This window comes from Astyanax mexicanus, chromosome 19 (assembly GCF_023375975.1).
Source record: "Astyanax mexicanus isolate ESR-SI-001 chromosome 19, AstMex3_surface, whole genome shotgun sequence".
NCBI classification, from domain to species: domain Eukaryota; kingdom Metazoa; phylum Chordata; class Actinopteri; order Characiformes; family Acestrorhamphidae; genus Astyanax; species Astyanax mexicanus.
In genome coordinates this window covers 41868851-41887748 of record NC_064426.1, presented here as the reverse complement: position 1 = coordinate 41887748, position 18898 = coordinate 41868851, and the positions used below count along the sequence as shown (strand labels likewise).

At 35.2% G+C, this 18898-nt stretch overlaps 1 protein-coding gene across 1 annotated transcript in view; it reads left to right on the top strand.

Annotated features, from left to right (window-relative positions):
* rnf213a (ring finger protein 213a) overlaps positions 1-18651 on the top strand; it is a 152832-nt gene extending 134181 nt beyond the window's left edge. Inside the window, exon 70 of the mRNA XM_049468109.1 lies at positions 18457-18651. The gene's annotated coding sequence lies outside the window, so the exon portion shown is untranslated. The remainder of the gene's footprint in view (positions 1-18456) is intronic.
* Positions 18652-18898: the final 247 nt, after the last annotated feature.

Sequence of the window (18898 nt, the reverse complement as noted above, 5' to 3'; positions counted from 1 at the left end):
GAGGGGTAAAGACAGATAGGTAGAGGTAGAGTTAGAGAGATAGAGGAAGAGTTAGAAAGAGGGATGTAAAGAGATATAGATGTAGAGAGAGATGTAGAATAAGAGATAGAAAGGGAGAGAGGGACAGAAAGAGAGAGGTAGAGCGAGAGGTAGCGAGTGGTAAAGAGAGAGAGAGAGTGTTAAAGAGAGTTAAAGAGAGGTAGAGCTATAGAGAGAGATTGCTAGAGTTAGAGAGAGTTTTAAATGTAGAATCTGTTCTGTTCTTCATTCTAGACATTGTTAAACTCTGAATCAGTTCTCTACTTTTACTATACTGTAAAATTGTGGCTTTGGCAACACAAATGTACTGCTTTTTGTCATGCCAATAAAGCACCTTGAATTGAATTGAGAGATAGAGAGAGTGGTAGAGAGAGTAAGAGAGAGATAGATAGAGAGACAGAGAGGTAGAGTTAGAGAGAGAGATAGAGAGAGTGGTAGAGAGAGTTAGAGAGAGGTAGAGAGACAGAGAGGTAGAGTTAGAGAGAGGGGTAAAGAGAGAGAGAGTGGTAGAGAGAAAGAGAGAGAAAGAAGGCTAGGGAGAAAAAAACAAACAAAAGAGAGATACATAGATGGAGGTAGAGAGAAAGGTGGAGAGAGAGTGATTGGTAAAGGGATGGAGACAGATAGACAGAAAACGAGAGGGAGAGATAGAGGGAGTAAGAGAGAGAGAGAGAGATAGAGGGAGAGGTAGAGTTAAAGAGAGAGAGGTAAAGATAGATAGGTAGACGGAGAGTTAGAGAGAGAAAAAGTTAAAGAGAGAGAGGTAGAGTTAGAGAGAGAAAAAGGTAAAGAGAGAGAGGTAGAGTTAGAGAGAGAAAGAGGTAAAGAGAGAGGTAGAGTTAGAGAGAGAAAAAGGTAAAGAGAGAGAGGTAGAGTTAGAGAGAGAAAGAGGTAAAGAGAGAGGTAGAGTTAGAGAGAGAAAGAGGTAAAGAGAGAGGTAGAGTTAGAGAGAGAAAAAGGTAAAGAGAGAGAGGTAGAGTTAGAGAGAGAAAGAGGTAAAGAGAGAGAGGGAGGTAAAGAGAGAGGGAGAGAGAGTGGTAGAGAGAGAGAGGTAAATAGAGGTAGAGTTAGAGAGAGAGAGAGAGAGAGAGAGTGGTAGAGAGAGAGCGAGTAGTAGAGAGAGGTAAAGTGAGAGAGAGTGGTAGTGAGAGAGAGAGGTAGAGAGAGAGGTAGACTGAGAGAGAGAGAGAGAGGTAAAGAGGCGGATATGAGTAGAGAGAGGTAAAGTGTGAGAGAGAGACAGAGTTAGAGAGAGAGAGAGAGAAAGAGAGAGGGAGGTAAAGAGAGAGAGAAAGGTAGAGTCAGGCTGTGTGATTACGTGTATTGATGCCAGATGTGTATAAATGTGTTAGAAGGTGTTTGTGGCTGATTATCTACCGGTGTGGCCGAGATACGCAAAAACCTCCTAACTGCTCCAGCCTGTTCCTTATAAACCAGATCTTTAATTTAATTTAATTTAATTTAATTTAAGGTCAGAATATTTACAGATTAATCTGAAACCAAAGGTATTAAAAATATAAAGCTTACAACATTTTGCTGTCCTTTGTGGCCTAAAAACTATATAAAAATATAAGTGCATTGATATTTATGTGTAAACTTTCAGCCTAAAACTCTAAAAGTCAAATGTTTTGAGCTACAAATTCCAAATTTGACAAAATTGCAGGGTAAACTGCATAATTTTACTTTACTTTTGCTTTACGCTTGAAAAGCAACACCTTAGAAACCACCAAGCATCACCTTAGCAACAAGCTAGCAACATTTTACTATGTCGTAACAGTAATAATAAAACACAATGTAAAGCACACTTTAACAAGTGTCTCTACAAGTATAGTAGAATATTTTTTAGGTTTTAAACAAGCGTTTCGATGCTCTTATCAGGGGAGCTTTTAACTTGTGGTTTCTGAGGCTGGTAACTCTGAGGAAATTATCCTGTACAACAGAGGAAACTGCTTTTTTATCCTTTCCTGAGGTGGTCCTGATGAGTGCCAGTTCCATCATCATGACGGTATATTTCACAAATACCACTTACAACTTTACTACTGTACACAACACAAGCCTTATGATCACCATGTCCAGAAGAAGCTCCGCCCACTTCTCTACTACAATACAGAGTTACTATATTCACTAATACCACTTTACTACAACTTTACTACTGTACACAACACAAGCCTTATGTTCACCATGACCAGAAGAAGCTCCGCCCACTTCTCTACTACAATACAGAGTTACTATATTCACTAATACCACTTTACTACAACTTTACTACTGTACACAACACAAGCCTTATGATCACCATGACCAGAAGAAGCTCCGCCCACTTCTCTACTACAATACAGAGTTACTATATTCACTAATACCACTTTACTACAACTTTACTACTGTACACAACACAAGCCTTATGTTCACCATGACCAGAAGAAGCTCCGCCCACTTCTCTACTACAATACAGAGTTACTATATTCACTAATACCACTTTACTACAACTTTACTACTGTACACAACACAAGCCTTATGTTCACCATGACCAGAAGCCCTGCCCACTTCTCTCCCTTACTTTTACTAGGAAAAACATTGAAGTTGACCCTCATTAATAATGTCGCCAAACATTTACAATATAAAAGGGACTGAAAATATTTAAGAAGAAATTAGAAACAATAAGGAACAAATTAGTAAACAAATAATAAATAAAAGAAAAATAATCAACATTAAATAAATCTATATTTAATATAGATTAATAAAATATATATATGTAAACAGAACAATGTATATAGAAATTTCTAAAAATAAATTTCTAAAAATAAAAAAAATATATAGAAATTTCGGTATCACTTTAAAATAAGACTACCTTTATAAAGGGTTTATAAATGGTTTATAATTAGTTTATTAATGGTTACTAATTAGGTTGTAAATGCCTTAAAATCATTAATAATCAGTTATAACACATACGTAGAAAGGGCAACAATATAGACGGCTGTGGGTTCACTATTTGACAAACATCAGGTCATTGTTGCCCTTTCTACGTATGTGTAATAACTGATTAATAATGCTTTTTAAGGCATTTATAACCTAATATGTAACCATTAATAAACTAATTATAAACCCTTTATAAAGGTAGTCTTATTTTAAAGTGGTACCGACATTTCTAAAAATATATAGACGTTTCTAAAAATTTCTATCAAAAACAAATGGACAACAAACAGTAAAGAATTTATAAAATATAAAATAAAAAAGATAATAAAAGAAAAATAAAATGATAACAAATTATTTAATTAATAAGAATGAACTAAAAACTATTTAAATAAAAACTCATTTAAAACATTCACAGGATTTCTGGTGGTGATTATAAACTAAAAAAGTTCAAAATGACTCAGTGATCCCTGCGAATGTAGTGAATAATTCCAGCTCGCTGCTGCTCTGTAGCTAAAAGCAGATTTTCACGGTTTACTAAAAACTGTCGCTACCTGACAGAATAAGAACAGGTGTGTCCAAACTTTGATTGGTACTGTATATTAGTAAATGAAAGTAAGTTAAGCTAAAAGATAAGATAAAATATGAAATATCTTGAGTAAAAGTCAAATATTACATAATATTATATAATATTAAATAATGTACAAAGCAAGAAGTAAAAGTTTGTACTTTTTTTCTCCATAAAGCTAGAAAAGAGATTAAAAGAAGATGTATTTTTTCTATTTTTTTTTTTAATGCTATGTATGTTTTTTTAAAGGTTACAAGTGTTAATTGTTTTTTGTTTGTTTGTTTGTTTTTTTGTCTTCATATTATTATTATTATTTTAAATATTTTTTTTATAATGTAAGAATTCTGAAGGGTAGCTTAACGTGTTTTGTTGGACAGGCATAATATAATATATTCTAATATATAATAATATTATAAGCTTAATGCAGGAGCTGCCTGTGCCTTTTTTGTAGTGTTTTTGTATTATGTGATTACAAGCTGGCTGAATAAAAAAATTATCAAAATAAATGTTCGGATTCGTGGTGGTTTATCATCAGCATAATTTGTCTTGCAGGTAAAGAGGAGGAGGAGGAGGAGGAGGAGGAGGAGGTGTTTGGAAATTTAAGACACCTGAGAGATCCAGCGTTAAGGTTTTTTCCTGGAAAGAACCCAGAGAGCAGCAGGTAAGAGCAGTAGAGTAAAGCCCGCTGGGCCGTGTGAAACACTTACTGTACTGTTAGTCAGAGAATGATCAGAGGATCACAGGTGTGATAAGTCCGAACTCATCCTCCTCCTCCTCCTCCTCGCTCCCGAGCGTCCGGCGGTTTGATCTCACCTGTGTGGGAGGTGAGAGGAGCTGACTCAGCGACTCTGTGTGGCGTATTCCATCATCGCGTCATGCAGTGAGGAGAGAAAGCCCCTATAATCATCTGTTATGAAACCAGTCCCTGTCATTTAGCCCCTCTTTCATCTCCAGCGTGTCCTCTCCCTCACCTGGTTTCAGGTGTTCTCTGCTGGAACATCACTGAGTCATGAAGCTTAAAGCGTGTTTGCTTTGGTTTTTATATACAAGTCTGGAAATAAAATATTCTAATCTATAAACTACAGACAACATTTCTCACGAATTCCAGATAAAAATATAGAAATATTGTAATTTAGAGCATTTATTTGCAGAATATGAGAAATGGCTGAAATAACAAAAAAAAAAAAAAAAAAAAAAGATACAAAGCTATGAGACCTCAAATAATATTCATTAATATTAATATTAATATTATTATTAATATTCATATTCAGTTTTAAGAGTTCAGAAATCAATATTTGGTGGAATAACCCTGGTTTTTAATCACAGTTTTTTTTTCATGCATCTTGGCATCATGTTCTCCTCCACCAGTCTTACACACTGCTTTTGGATAACTTTATGCTGCTTTACTTCTGGTGCAAAAATTCAAGCAGTTCAGTTTGGTTTGATGGCTTGTGATCATAATGGTGTGGTAGTGATGCTAATGGTGTGATAGCGATGCTAATGGTGTGGTAGTGATGCTAATGGTGTGTTAGCGATGCTAATGGTGTGTTAGCGATGCTAATGGTGTGGTAGCGATGCTAATGGTGTGGTAGTGATGCTAATGGTGTGGTAGCAATGCTAATGGTGTGGTAGTGATGCTAATGGTGTGGTAGCAATGCTAATGGTGTGGTAGTGATGCTAATGGTCTAGTAGTGATGCTAATGGTGTGGTAGTGATGCTAATGGTCTAGTAGTGATGCTAATGGTGTGGTAGCGATGCTAATGGTGTGGTAGCGATGCTAATGGTGTGGTAGCGATGCTAATGGTGTGGTAGCAATGCTAATGGTGTGGTAGCGATGCTAATAGCACAATGATTGGTTTATTTCACGTTACATTCAAAATGAGCCACACCCATGATTAATTAAGAGGATTAGTATTTTTTGCGCCCTCATGATTCCATAGACACACTAACACGCCCCTAAATCAAGCTGCACGGTCTGCAATTGAATGGTGCGCTATAGTTTGTTAAAATAGGGCCTAATATCTCGACTAATTGTAAATTTGTAATTTGTAACAGTACTGCATTACACACATTGCTGGTGTCTCCAGCACTTTCTCCACGTTTAAACAACATCTAGACATTTAAATGCCTTTTAAAAATCTCATGTTCAGCTGTTTTTATTGTTTTTAGAGATGGAGGACATGGCAGAAATAATCATTGACTCATCGACTAATCAACTAAGCGAAAAAATAATCAGATTATTCGACTACCAATATAATCAGTAGTTGAAGCCCATGTTTGACGTAGTAACAGTATATTATCAATAAAATTTGTTACGTAACATTTCCAAAACTTAAGTTCATTCGTTTCAAGATGCGCAAGGCATATATTTTTTGTGCCCTTACGGAACCAAAGACACTCTGACATGCCCCTAAATCAATCTGCACAATCTGCAATTGAACTGTGTACTATAGATCCCTAAAATAGGGCCCGATATGTTTCAGCCTTGGTCTTGACTAGACCAATAGATGACACAAAACAGTACGGCTGCAGCCATTAGTCGATAAAATCGACAACATTGATTATTTAAATTTGTCGACTAATCGTTAATTTGTAATTTGTCTCCAAAAGTACACATTTTTTACATATTACATATTTACTCACTAAATATGAGTACTTTCCACGTTTAAACAACATCTAGACATTTAAATGCCTTTTAAATCTCATGATCAGCTGTTTTTATCGTTTTTAGAGATGGAGGACATGGCAAAAATAATCGTTGACTAATCGACTAATTGAAAAAATAATGAAAAGTTAAGTTAAAAGTTAAAACATTGACACAAGTGACATTGCCGCAATTCTACCAGATGTTAAATAAAACATCAAAAATGTTAAATAAAAACAATTACTACAACACTAGTTGACAGAGTACAGTAGGGCTGCAACAATTAGTCGATATAATCGGCAATGTCGATTATTTGAATTTGTTGACTACAAATTTCATTGTCGACTAACATCTCCAAAAGTGCCCAAACACAACAGATTACATACAGTATTTAATCACTAAATATCAGTACTTTCCATGTTTAAACAACATCTAGACATTTAAATGTCTTTTAAATCTCATGCTTAGAGGACATGGCAGGAATAATCATTGACTAGTCGACTAATCGACTAATCGAAAAAATAATCAGATTAGTCAACTACCAATATAATCATTAGTTGCAGCTCTACAGTACAGTAAAGGAAAATCCAACCCAGCAAGGGCTCAGATCGAGGATTGAAGATGTCAAGCCAGAGATCCTTACAAAAGATCTTTTTTTCCAGCCAGAGCTGAACTGAACCCAAGGAAAGCCTGCTCTGTTTGGCAGGAGCTGGAGGCAGCTGACTGGATGCAGCCAACAAAAAATAAAAAAGGGCAACCACAAAAAAGCCCCCGAACCGTCCAAACAATTAAGACGACAAACGTTAGGAACAAAAGAGGTGGCTGGAGCCGTGCCCGGTCAGTATTCTCCTGCACTGGTCGCGGGACTTCACCGTATTTATCTTGGTTCTCCGTGTTTCGCAGTGACGCTGGCAGGCGTTCTTCGCGGGATGACTCTTTGAGAGCCGAGGCCATTCGTTAAACGGTAGTTGAAAACCTCCTCGATTTGTAACAGAGGCTGGGGGGGCGGGTTTGGCTCGTGTTGAAACAGCAGAGTGGGCCCAAGGTGCCATTAGTGGCTGAGAAGCAGCTGGAAGTGATTCCAAAAACACGGTGTGCTGGAGGTATTTTAAAACCACATGCTTCGCCTGAGCTTTCACACTGTTCCTCACATTTTACCCACAATGGCCAATGAAAAAAAGCCCTCCTAAAACCCTCCGCAGTCTTTACAGAGGGGTCTTGGCGAGACGGGGTGAGAGCTGGTAGAAACAGAGGAGCGGTGGGAAGCGAGCGAAGGTATCGGATGGGTGACGGCATTCAGCTGCTTCTGCTGTCCAACCGTTTGGACGCTTGCAATGAAATCAGGTGCCAGAAGAGCTCAGTGTTGGAGAAAAATGGTGGGACACCTTTGTTTCTCCTGCTTTCATGAGCAAATAAGAAAAGAAAACTGTTACAGAAAGAGAGGATGGCTAGAAAAAGCTGGTTTAGCGAGAATAGGGTTGTTTTTTATGAGTTTTATGAGAAGTTTAGTTGGTCTATTTAAGCAAAGATCAGACTGATCAAGCTTAAAAGCCAGTATGAAAAAGCCTGATCATATTCCCACATAACAAGCTAACAGAGAACATTATAAGAAATTTAGCAGTGTTTAAAAAAAAAGGAGAAAAGAAAGGTCAGAATGTGAAAATACTAACATTAAAGGGTAACTAAACTCCCTGATTTTTGCTGACTCCATTTAAAAAAATGGAAGGAATAGTTTGGGCAGGGCAATTGGTGATGTATGGGTTTAGAGGCGGGTCTGGATGGAGAGCTGATTGGCCGATCTGCAGCAGCAGCAGTGTGCCTCTGATAGTGGTGAAATGTAGATGGTTGGATGTCATCAAAGGGGTATTATTGATTGATTATTTGATTGATTGATTTGCATATTGTGATGTGTATGTTAACCAAAGTACACAGAAACATCATTCTCGCCTAGTTGAAAGGGTGCTGCAAAAGCAGAAATTACCACAATAAAAGTGTTTTTTTAAGGTTAAGAAAGGATTATAAACATTTTAAGCAGGATTGGTATGTTCTATTACTTCAAAGAAACACATTTCAGCTATAAATGGGTTTAGACTCTCTTTAAGAAATGTTAAAAGTAACAATAACAAAACTAAAAGTTAAAACACTGACACAAGTGACATTCCAGCGATGTTACCCAACGTTAAATAAAATGTTAAAAATGTTAAATAAAACAATGGCTAATTGTAAGAAGACTTTGCTAATGGTGTGGTAGCTATGCTAATGGTGGGGCAGCTATGCTAACACTGATGCTAATGTAAATGCTAACTTTGATGCTATTTATGCTGGGCTAGGCCAGCAGCCTACTGCTAACGGCACAATAGCAGTACTTAGCAAAGCGGACTTATTTTTGATCAACATCTGAGTAAATATTCCATCATATTCTGCGGTTTATGAGTTTTTATGTGTTTTCAAATCCAGAAGACTTTCTTACCCCCTCCTTTTGAAACAATATTTTTTTTCAGTTTTTGTTTTAGAATATAGTTTTACAATACAAAAAAGCCCTAATAAAAATAAAGGGAAAAAAATGTTTAGTGTATGTTTATATACAATTTCTATTTGTAATCAGAGGCAACAGTGTATCATACACACTAGCTTTTTTTAAGGTGACAGCTGCAGTGTGTAAATCGAGTAGCTGCTCCCATCTCACTCAGTTATACTGAGATTTTTTATCCATTGGTAATTGGTAAAGGAAAAATACAGTGTATTACTTCACCTTCTTGTGTAAAAAAACAAATCCTGACCCATTGCACGTTACGAAAAGCAGGGAAAGAGGACAAAAATAAGAAAAACGAAGCAACGGTCTGTGGAGAAGGTAAACACGGCTACCACAGCTGCTTTTTAAGACCTGTTTATATCCACCCAGTAAATTCTCATGGGCTTTCAGTCACAAAGCCAAGCGCAGCATATTATCCATGACGCCATGGCTCTAAACCGTCGAGCTGCATTCAATCTAATTGTGAAACCACATCACAGCGTTTTTATACTCCGCTGATCGTGGGGTTTAATGGCCGTCATTAGATATTAAATTTACTGCGTCTAATCAGTTCAAGTTAAAATTGCAAGCTTAGATAAGACCTCTTATTTGCTCCGAAAAATGCCGAGCCAAACACACTCCCCGATTCACAGCGTGCACTGTGGCCGCGGCACACTGTTTTCCATTATCTGGAATTATCTGCTATCAGAATGATCAGAATGGACGCAGTTTTCTGGCCTTTTCTTAAACCAAATTGTCCTTAAAGCAAATGAATGCTGTGTGGTCAGCCGCACATAATTCCTCTAAATGTGTCGCTTGGCTGACGGCGCAAATGAGCGTCTGTAAGTGCAGGAGGAGGAGGAGAGCCTACGTGATGCTGATGTGATATCAGAGAGATGTGATTACACCAATTGACCAATTGGAGCCAGAGATCACGAATAATGCTCGGCTGGGCGTGTCTATCAGCTCGTTACGTTAACAGCTCGTTACGAAATAGTGAGCCTGGTACAGTCCACATTGCTCGTCTGTTATGAGCTTGTAAAACAACTTATTGTTACGCTAAGAATAAATTTGACCTCTAGCGACCTCTAGTGGAAAATAAATGATTAAAAATGATGCTTTTATGAGTAAAATGATCAAACCCATCGTTCCTGTAAACAAGCAAACAAATACCTAAACTCAAAAAAAAAAAAAAACTTAAAAGAGAGTTTTCTGTGCAACAGAGGAAATTTTTGCTCTTTCTTTGCTGGGGTGGTCCTGATGAGGGCCAGTTTCATCATCATAACATTTTTATGGCCTTTCTTTTTGCGACTGCACTTGATAACACTTACTTGACAAGCTGAAGGTCTGACTAACTTTCATTTCATTCATGTAATTTTTTTTGTAATTATCTTTATTTAGTTGAGTAGATAGATAGATACAGATAAATATGTACTGCTTAAAAGTCTTATATATTGCTAAAACATATTTTATACCACACAAAGGTCTTGTAGTGTTGGAATAAAACAGTCCTATATACTTTGTAAAAGTCTTCTTTACTGCTTAATAGTCTTATATACTTCTTAAAAGTCTTATATATTGCTTAAAATCTTATATACTGCTAAAACATATTTTATACCGCACAGAGGTCTTACAGTCTTGGAATGAAACCTTAAAAGTCTTATATACTTTTTAAAAGTCTTATATACATCTTAAAACTTTTATATACTGCTTAAAGTCTTATATACTGATTAAAAGTCTTATATACTGCCTAAAAGTCTTATATATTGCTAAAACATATTTATACCGCACAAAGGTCTTATAGTCTTGGAATGAAACAGTCCTATATACTCCTTAAAAGTCTTAAATATTCTTAAAAGTTTTATATACTTCTTAAAAGTATTATATACTTCTTAAAAGTCTTATATACTGCCTAAAAGTCTTATATACTGCCTAAAAGTCTTATATACTGCCTAAAAGTCTTATATACTGCTAAAACATCTTTTATACCACACAAAGGTCTTGTAGTCTTGGAATAAAACATACTTTGTAAAAGTCTTCTTTACTGCTTAATAGTCATATATATGTCTTATATACTTCTTAAAAGTCTTATATATTGCTTAAAATCTTATATACTGCTAAAACATATTTGATACCGCACAGAGGTCTTACAGTCTTGGAATGAAACAGTCATTTATACTTCTTAAAAGTTTTAAATACTCCTTAAAAGTCTTATATACTGTTTAAAAGTCTTATATACATCTTAAAACTTTTATATACTGCTTAAAAGTTATATATACTGATTAAAGGTCTTATATACTGCCTAAAAGTCTTATATATTGCTAAAACATATTTTATACCGCACAAAGGTCTTATAGTCTTGGAATGAAACAGTCCTATATACTCCTTAAAAGTCTTAAATATTCTTAAAAGTTTTATATACTTCTTAAAAGTATTATATACTTCTTAAAAGTCTTATATACTGCTAAAACATCTTTTATACCGCACAAAGGTCTTGTAGTCTTGGAATGAAACAGTCCTTTATACTTCATTCTTATATACTGCTAAAAAGTCTTATATACTGCTAAAAAGTCTTATATACTGCTAAAAAGGTCTTATATATGGATCAAACATCTTATATAGAGTTCAAAAGTCTTATATATTGCTGAAAAAGTCTTATATACATCTCAAAAGTCTTATATAATGCTTAAAAGTCTCATGGCACATAAGAAGAAGCATTAGTATTTTTAGTTTTATATATCTAAAGCCCTATAGGGATGGAATTAGTTTTACCTGGGGAGGTGGAGTAAATGTTCTGTATGACTGATTCACACGAGACAAGAAATCTTAATATAAATGGCTGAGATGGGAGTGGCTACTCGATTTATGCACTGCCATCACCTCCAACACTGTGTTATGGTGTATTTTATGTGCTTAGGTCCTAATGCCAAAAGTCAGAGGATGCGATACTAGTTCCAAATCCCATACTAAACCATTTTCTTTTTAAATAAGGTTTTCCTGAGCTTTCCATGAGTCCACGTGAGATGTTCTGTAGTTTGGAGTGAACCCGGAGGCGGTGCTTTGGGTTGGGGGTTGGTGGTGGCGGTGGTTTGCCGGCTGGTGTTGCATCATCAGTGAAGGATGTTGTCTGCAGCAGCAGCAGCAGCAGAGTGAAAGTAATCCTGCGAGACCTCCAGCTCTGCCAAAAGTGCAGCGTAACTCATATTCAGCTCCTGCAAGAAACATGCTGATTTACATTCATAGAGCAGAGCAGCCGTATAAAACCCCAGCGTATCAATAAACCCCAACTTCTGCTCTAAATCTCACTCTATACTCATTCGCCCATTCTCATAAAACAGAGACGTACAGGACTGAAGCTCCATCACGGATCAATGACTAAAAAGACCTTAAAAATACATTTATATATTTTTATCCTTCTAGCAGAGCTTTCAGTCTGTGCATGTTTTACAACTGTATAATAATTTAATTATTAATTCAGATTAATTCAGTATTAAATAAGAAAATGGGCCACTTCTTATTTCTGTTTCTGATATGGTCAATAGGGGAAAAAGGAAGCACGGAAAGTTTGCACAGCTAAAACAGTTTATAAGATAATGCTAGGTGGTTGCTAAGGTGCCACTCTGCCATTTCTATACATTATATATATATCTTTATATATCATCTAAGGAGCTTTAATGATATTGTTCTTATTTAACAAAATGTTACTAGCTGGCTGCTTCTGTGGTATTTTGTGTTGTTAAGGTGTTGCTAGGTGGATGCTAAGGTGTTTCTATGATATTGTTGTTGGTTAATAGAGTGTTAATACACTTCTTTGATATTGTTTGTTAATAGATATAAAAGATATTGCTAGGTGGTTGCTAAGATGCTATACTGTAGCATCCACTCTATAGTGTTGCTAGGTGTTCCTATGGTATAGTTATTGGCTGCTAAGGTGTTGACACCTAAGGTGTTGCTTCTATGGTATTTTGTGTTAGTTAATAAGGTGTTGATAGCTGGTCGCTAAGTTGTTTCTATGATATTTTATGTTGGTTAATAAGGTGTTGCTAATTGGTTGCTAAGGTGCTATACTGTACCTGCCACTCTGCAGTTTCTAAAGTGTTGCAACATGGCTGCTATGGAATAAAGCTGGTTGCTAAGGAGCTTTGAGGATATGGTTGTTGGTTAACAAAGTGTTGCTAGCTGGTTGCTAAGGTGCTTATGTGGTATTTTGTTTTGTAATAAGGTGTGTTTGCTAGCTGGTTGCAAATGAAAGGAGCTTCTATGATATTGGTTGTTAATAAGGTGTTGTTAGTTGCTAAGGAAGGAGCTTCTATGGTATTTTGTGTTGTTTGTTAATAAGGTGTTGCTAGGTGGTTGGTAAGGTTGCTAAACTGCAGCTGTCACTCTGCAGTTGCTACTGTTACATGTTGTATGCTAATGTGTAGTTGAGCTTTTGTTAGGTGTTCCTACGGTATTGCTGTTGACCTGGTATTGCCAAGGTGAATCTAAGCTGTTTGCTACATGGTTGCTATGGAAAGGAGTTGGTTGATAAGGTGCTTCTGTGATGTTGGTTAAATAAGGTGTGGTTAAGTTGTTACTTAGGTGTAACTGTGCAGTTGCTAACTGTGCTGTTTGTTGCTAAGGTGTTGCTGAGGTGGTTGCTAAGGTGTTTCTAGGCAGTTGTGCTTGTATAGCTGTTAGTTGCTTAGGTGGTTGATGCATGATTGCTGGATGGAAAGAGAGTGGTTGATTTCAGGTTAAAATAAATATTAAATAAAAGTTAAAAAATGAATGGGAACGAAGGGATAAAAAATGCATGATAAATTGTAAAAAAGCTACAAACAAAAATCCAACAAATAGCAAAAAATATATTTCTCTGTGTCTCAGTGTCTCAGTTGGACAGAAGGACACGTGAGTCTGTAATGCTTTCGATTTGTTTCAGTGAAAAAATATATAATAATAATAATTTCCTAGTCTGAAGTGCTGCTTTCAATTTTACGGCGTTTCTTTTTTGGTGCCCGACTCCGTGTTTCATAAAGCTGTATAATATTTACTTTTAGACATGTCATATATTTTCCTGAATGAACGTGAAGTTCCATAACTCCGTCCTGTTTTTCGGGGTAGAATCCGAGCGTTTAGGTAATGGTTGAGGTATTGAAACTGCTGTTTTTTTATGTCAGTCACAGAGTGAGGACCTCTGGGTTAGAATTACAGCGTGGCGTATCCCCCAATTTTATACAGTCTAGCAGGAAATGAGCCACTCTGAGCCGGACCACATGCAGATGCTGCAGTTTCATTTTCTTTAGTAATTCTCTATAAAATTACCCCCACAAAACTGAACCAGAGATTTAATCTTCTGATTAAATCAGATTACTTCTAACATAAAATCAGGTTATGAGGAACGCGAGGCCCAGCTAACTCACCAATTTTAGGGATAAAACTTTATTTGGATGGTCCGTTTTAGACGCCTTTAGATTTTTATCTAACATTCAGCTAACATTCACCTGTATGTCTATTAAATGCAACTAAATGCAACCTAAGCCTAAATCCTAAACCTTAAACCTAAAATCTAAAACAAAGAAAACTTAAGTCTAAACCTAAAACCTAAACCTAAATCCTAAATCTTAAACCTAAATCCTAAACCTAAAACCTAAAACAAAGAAAACTTAAGTGTAAACCTAAAACCCAAACCTAAATCCTAAACCTAAATCCTAAACCTTAAACCTAAAACCTAAAACAAAGAAAGCTTAAGTCTAAGCTTAAAACCTAAACTTAAGCTTCAAACCTAAACCTAACCCTAGCCTTAAACCTAAAACTAAAACCTAAACTTAAATCATAAACTTAAAATCTAACCCTAAATCTGAACCTAAAACCTAACCCTAACCCTAAACCTAAAACATAAAAACCTTAACTTAAAATGTAAACTTAAATTATAAATTAAAATCTAATCCTAAACCTGATTCTAATTCAGCTGATTCCAGTTTAAAGTAAATATTAAATAAAAGTTAAAAAATGAATGAGTAAAGGGATAAAAAAATGCATGATGCAACCTTAAACCTAAACTTAAAACATAAAAACCTAAACCTAAAACCTAAACCTCAACTTAAATTATAAATTTAGCTAAAACCTAAACCTAAGCTAAACTTTTGTTCCTTTTTTCCCTTAAAATAAAATAAAAAAAGATTCTGATTTTTAATTTGAGTATGAAACATATAAAGAAATCTACTGTAAAAGCAGCAAAAATAATGGTAATAATTCTTTTAAAGAGGTAATCAGTAACTGTAACGTGATTATAACAATTAGAACTGTAATTCATTACAATTATTTATTACAGGAAAAAACAATTACTTTTGTACTGAATTACCCCCAGCGCTGAGTTTTAATGATGTCTGCAGTATAATTGTTCTGTAAAACTGAATTATTAATGTTTCAGTGATGGAGTTTTAATGAGCGGCTGTTGAGTTAGTTCACTTCTCGGCGTTTGATCTGAACTAAAGGAGAAGAAATTAAATAAATGATGAAAATGATGAATTAAAGCCTTGTTTATGTGGATTTTATCGATTTATAATAATACTAACATACATTAGCCAAATGCTAATGCTGCTGCTAATAAATCAGAGCTAATAGGGGCTTATAGGGGGTTATTGGCTGGTGCTCTGCTTTTCTAACAGGCTGGGGTTTATTACTGGCTGTGCTATGGTTGGCGAGGTTAACAGCGGGGTTTATATGGTGACTGATTTCTGTCATAATCAGAGTAACAGTCCTACAGTCGTTCTGTATCCTGGAGACCCGGCGAACACATCAAAATCTTTAAAAAACATAACTTAGAAGTAATTTTTTAATTCTTTTGACTCTTCCTTTAGGCAATAACAGACCAGCTAACAGAGAAACGTTTTAAAATGTTTAGAAAACGTTTCTTAAGTAACGTTTCCCTGCTAGACAAAAATACTAACATTATGGAACCTTTAAAAGTAAGATATATGTTCCTAAGATATTGCTGTTGACTTCTAAGTTGGAGCTAGGAATTCCTTATAATTAAAAATAATAATATTTCTTATAACTAAAGGTGAATTTCTCTCGAAAGTTGCTTTTAAATATCTTAAAATATATTTAAAAATAAAAGGACAGTAATGATGCTTGTTGCAATTATTTCTAGAATAGTACATGCATGTTAATTATTGTATAATTGTTCTGACTCTAATTGTTCTGTATAGCTGATTTTTTTATTTTAACATTATGGAAACATTAGAAAACCTAAAACCTAAAACCTAAACCTTTAACCTAAACCTAAATCCTAAATCCTAAACCCTAAACCTAAAACCTAAAACAAAGAAAGCTTAAGTCTAAGCTTAAAACCTTAACTTAAGCTTCAAACCTAAACCTAACCCTAGCCTTAAACCTTAAACTAAAAACCTAAAATATTAAATTAAATTATAAATTAAAATCTAACCCTAAACCTAATTCTAATTTATCTGATTCCAGATTAAAGTAAATATTAAATAAAAGTAAAAAAAAATGAATGGGAGTAAAGGGATAAAAAAATGCATGATGCAACCTTAAACCTAAACTTAAGTTACATTCCTAAACTAAAAATAAAAATCAAATAACATAAAACATAAAAAATAAAAAACAAGTGACACAAGGTTTCTCAGCTCTGGAAAAAAGAAGAGAGCACTTTAGTTTCTGAATCAGTTTCTCTGATTTTGCTATTTATAGGTTTATGTTTGAGTAAAATGAACATTGTTGTTTTATTCTATAAACTACAGACAACATTTCTCCCAAATTCCAAATAAAAATATTCTCATTTAGAGCATTTATTTACAGAAAATAAAAAAATGAGAAATGACTGAAATAACAAAAAAGATGCAGAGCTTTCAGACCTCAAATAATGCAAAGAAAACAAGTTCATATTTATAAAGTTTTAAGAGATCAGAAATCAATATTTGGTAGAATAATCCTGGTGGTTTTTAATCACAGTTTTCATGCATCTTGGCATCATGTTCTCTTTCTCCACCAGTCTTACACACTGCTTTTGGATAACTTTATGCTGCTTTACTCCTGGTGCAAAAATTCAAGCAGTTCATCTTCCTCCTGATTATATTCCAGAGGTTTTTAATTTGGTAAAATCAAAGAAACTCATCATTTTTAAGTGCAATGAGCATCAGAATGCATCACATTTCAAACACACACACTTGTGTAGGTTTCTGTATTTATGATGCATGATATGTTTGGGGTGAAGGTGGACTTGTAAATATTGATATAACTGATTTTATGTCAGCAGCTTTCTTAACATTTTCCCCTGCGTTTGATTCATTCTTAGTGGATGAAAAGACCCTTTCAGTGCGTCTCTCTCAGGCCTGGTGCAGCACCTCCACCGAGGAAAAAGTGCAGCAGGAAGCAGAATTTCCAGCCCTGAGCTGATTAACTGTTTGCGGCTCACGGCTCGAGGATTCCCACCCAGTTTAACTCAATTTTCATATTCAAACAGTGTGACTTTTATCATTTTATCATTTTATCCTGTTCAGCAACAGTAACAGATGCCATGAAGTATTGTAGAGAATTGTCTTGCCATATACAGGGGTTGGAGAATGAAACTGAAACACCTGGTTTTAGAGCACAATAATTGATTGTGGTGACGGACAGTTCTGGTGGAAACAGGAGAGTTGAGGTGCACATTGAATTCTGCCGTGATTTGATCAGCCGTGGTTTTATGTTTTTTGGATACAATCCGGGTTAGCATCCGAACATCCCTTTCAGACAGCTTCCTCTTACAGCGTCCACAGTTAATCCTGTTGGATGTGGTTGATGCTTCTTGTTGGTATGCTGACATTACCCTGGATACCGTGGCTCTTGATGCATCACAAAGACTTGCTGTCTTGGTCACAGATGCTCCAGCAAGACGTGCACCAACAATTTGTCCTCTTTTGAACTCTGGTATGTCTCCCATAATGTTGTGTGCATTGCAATATTTAGAGCAGAACTGTGCTCTTACCCTGATAATTGAACCTTCACACTCTGCTCTTACTGGTGCAATGTGCAATTAATGAAGATTGAACACCAGGCTGCTCCAATTTAGCCATGAAACCTTAAATCCCACACTAAAATGATGACAGGTGTTTCAGTTTTATTGTCAAAACCCTGTATATCAAGTATGTCAGAATTCCAGTATCGTGATAATATTGTATCATAAGGTTTCCCTGTGATATTGAATACAAATATTTCATATATTTTTTTATAATAATACATTAATTAAAAGTACTTACACTAGAACGTCTCAATGCATTAATTAATTGACACTATTTAACACATAACATTATTTATCATGTCATTTCTTCCTATTATTACGACATTCTCCAGAATTAAAATTTGTTATATTTAATAATAATAATAATAATAATAATAATAATAATAACTAGTCTGAACTAGTGTCAATTCATAATTAGTTGGGACAGGACATTATACATTTATTTTGACTCAGTATATATATATATATATATATGCACCTGAACATTAATTTCTGCTTTTCTGCTCTGGAAAAAATAAAGAGAGCACTTCAGTTTCTGAATCAGTTTCTCTGATTTTGCTATTTATAGGTTTATGTTTGAGTAAAATGAACATTGTTGTTTTATTCTATAAACTACAGACAACATTTCTCCCAAATTACAAATAAAAATATTCTCATTTAGAGCATTTATTTACAGAAAATGAGAAATGACTGAAATAACAAAAAAAGAAAGATGCAGAGCTTTCAGACCTCAAATAATGCAAAGAAAACAAAAAGTTGATATTCATACATTTTTAGGAGAGGTTCTCCTCCACCAGTCTTACACACTGCTTTTGGATAACTTTATGCTGCTTTACTCCTGGTGCAAAAATTCAAGCAGTTCAGTTTGGTGGTTTGATGGTTTGTGATCATCCATCTTCCTCTTGATTATATTCCAGAGGTTTTCAATTTGATAAAATCAAAGAAACTCATCATTTTTAAGTGCTCTCTTATTTTTTTTTTTCAACTTTTTTTTAAAGGTTTTTGGACCACCCACCCGGAGATCTAATCGAAATCTGATTACCAGGGCTATTTAGGAGCTATAACTGTCTTAAGCCTTCATCACGTGGACTTCTTAGTCTTCCTGTGTTTGATTGCTGCTGTTCCTAAGCACATGTCGAATCCCGAAGCTCTGATTTACCCCAAACTTGAGAAAACGTCTATAAACGACAAGCTCTCCATAAAGACGACAGTCATCTAGAGCTT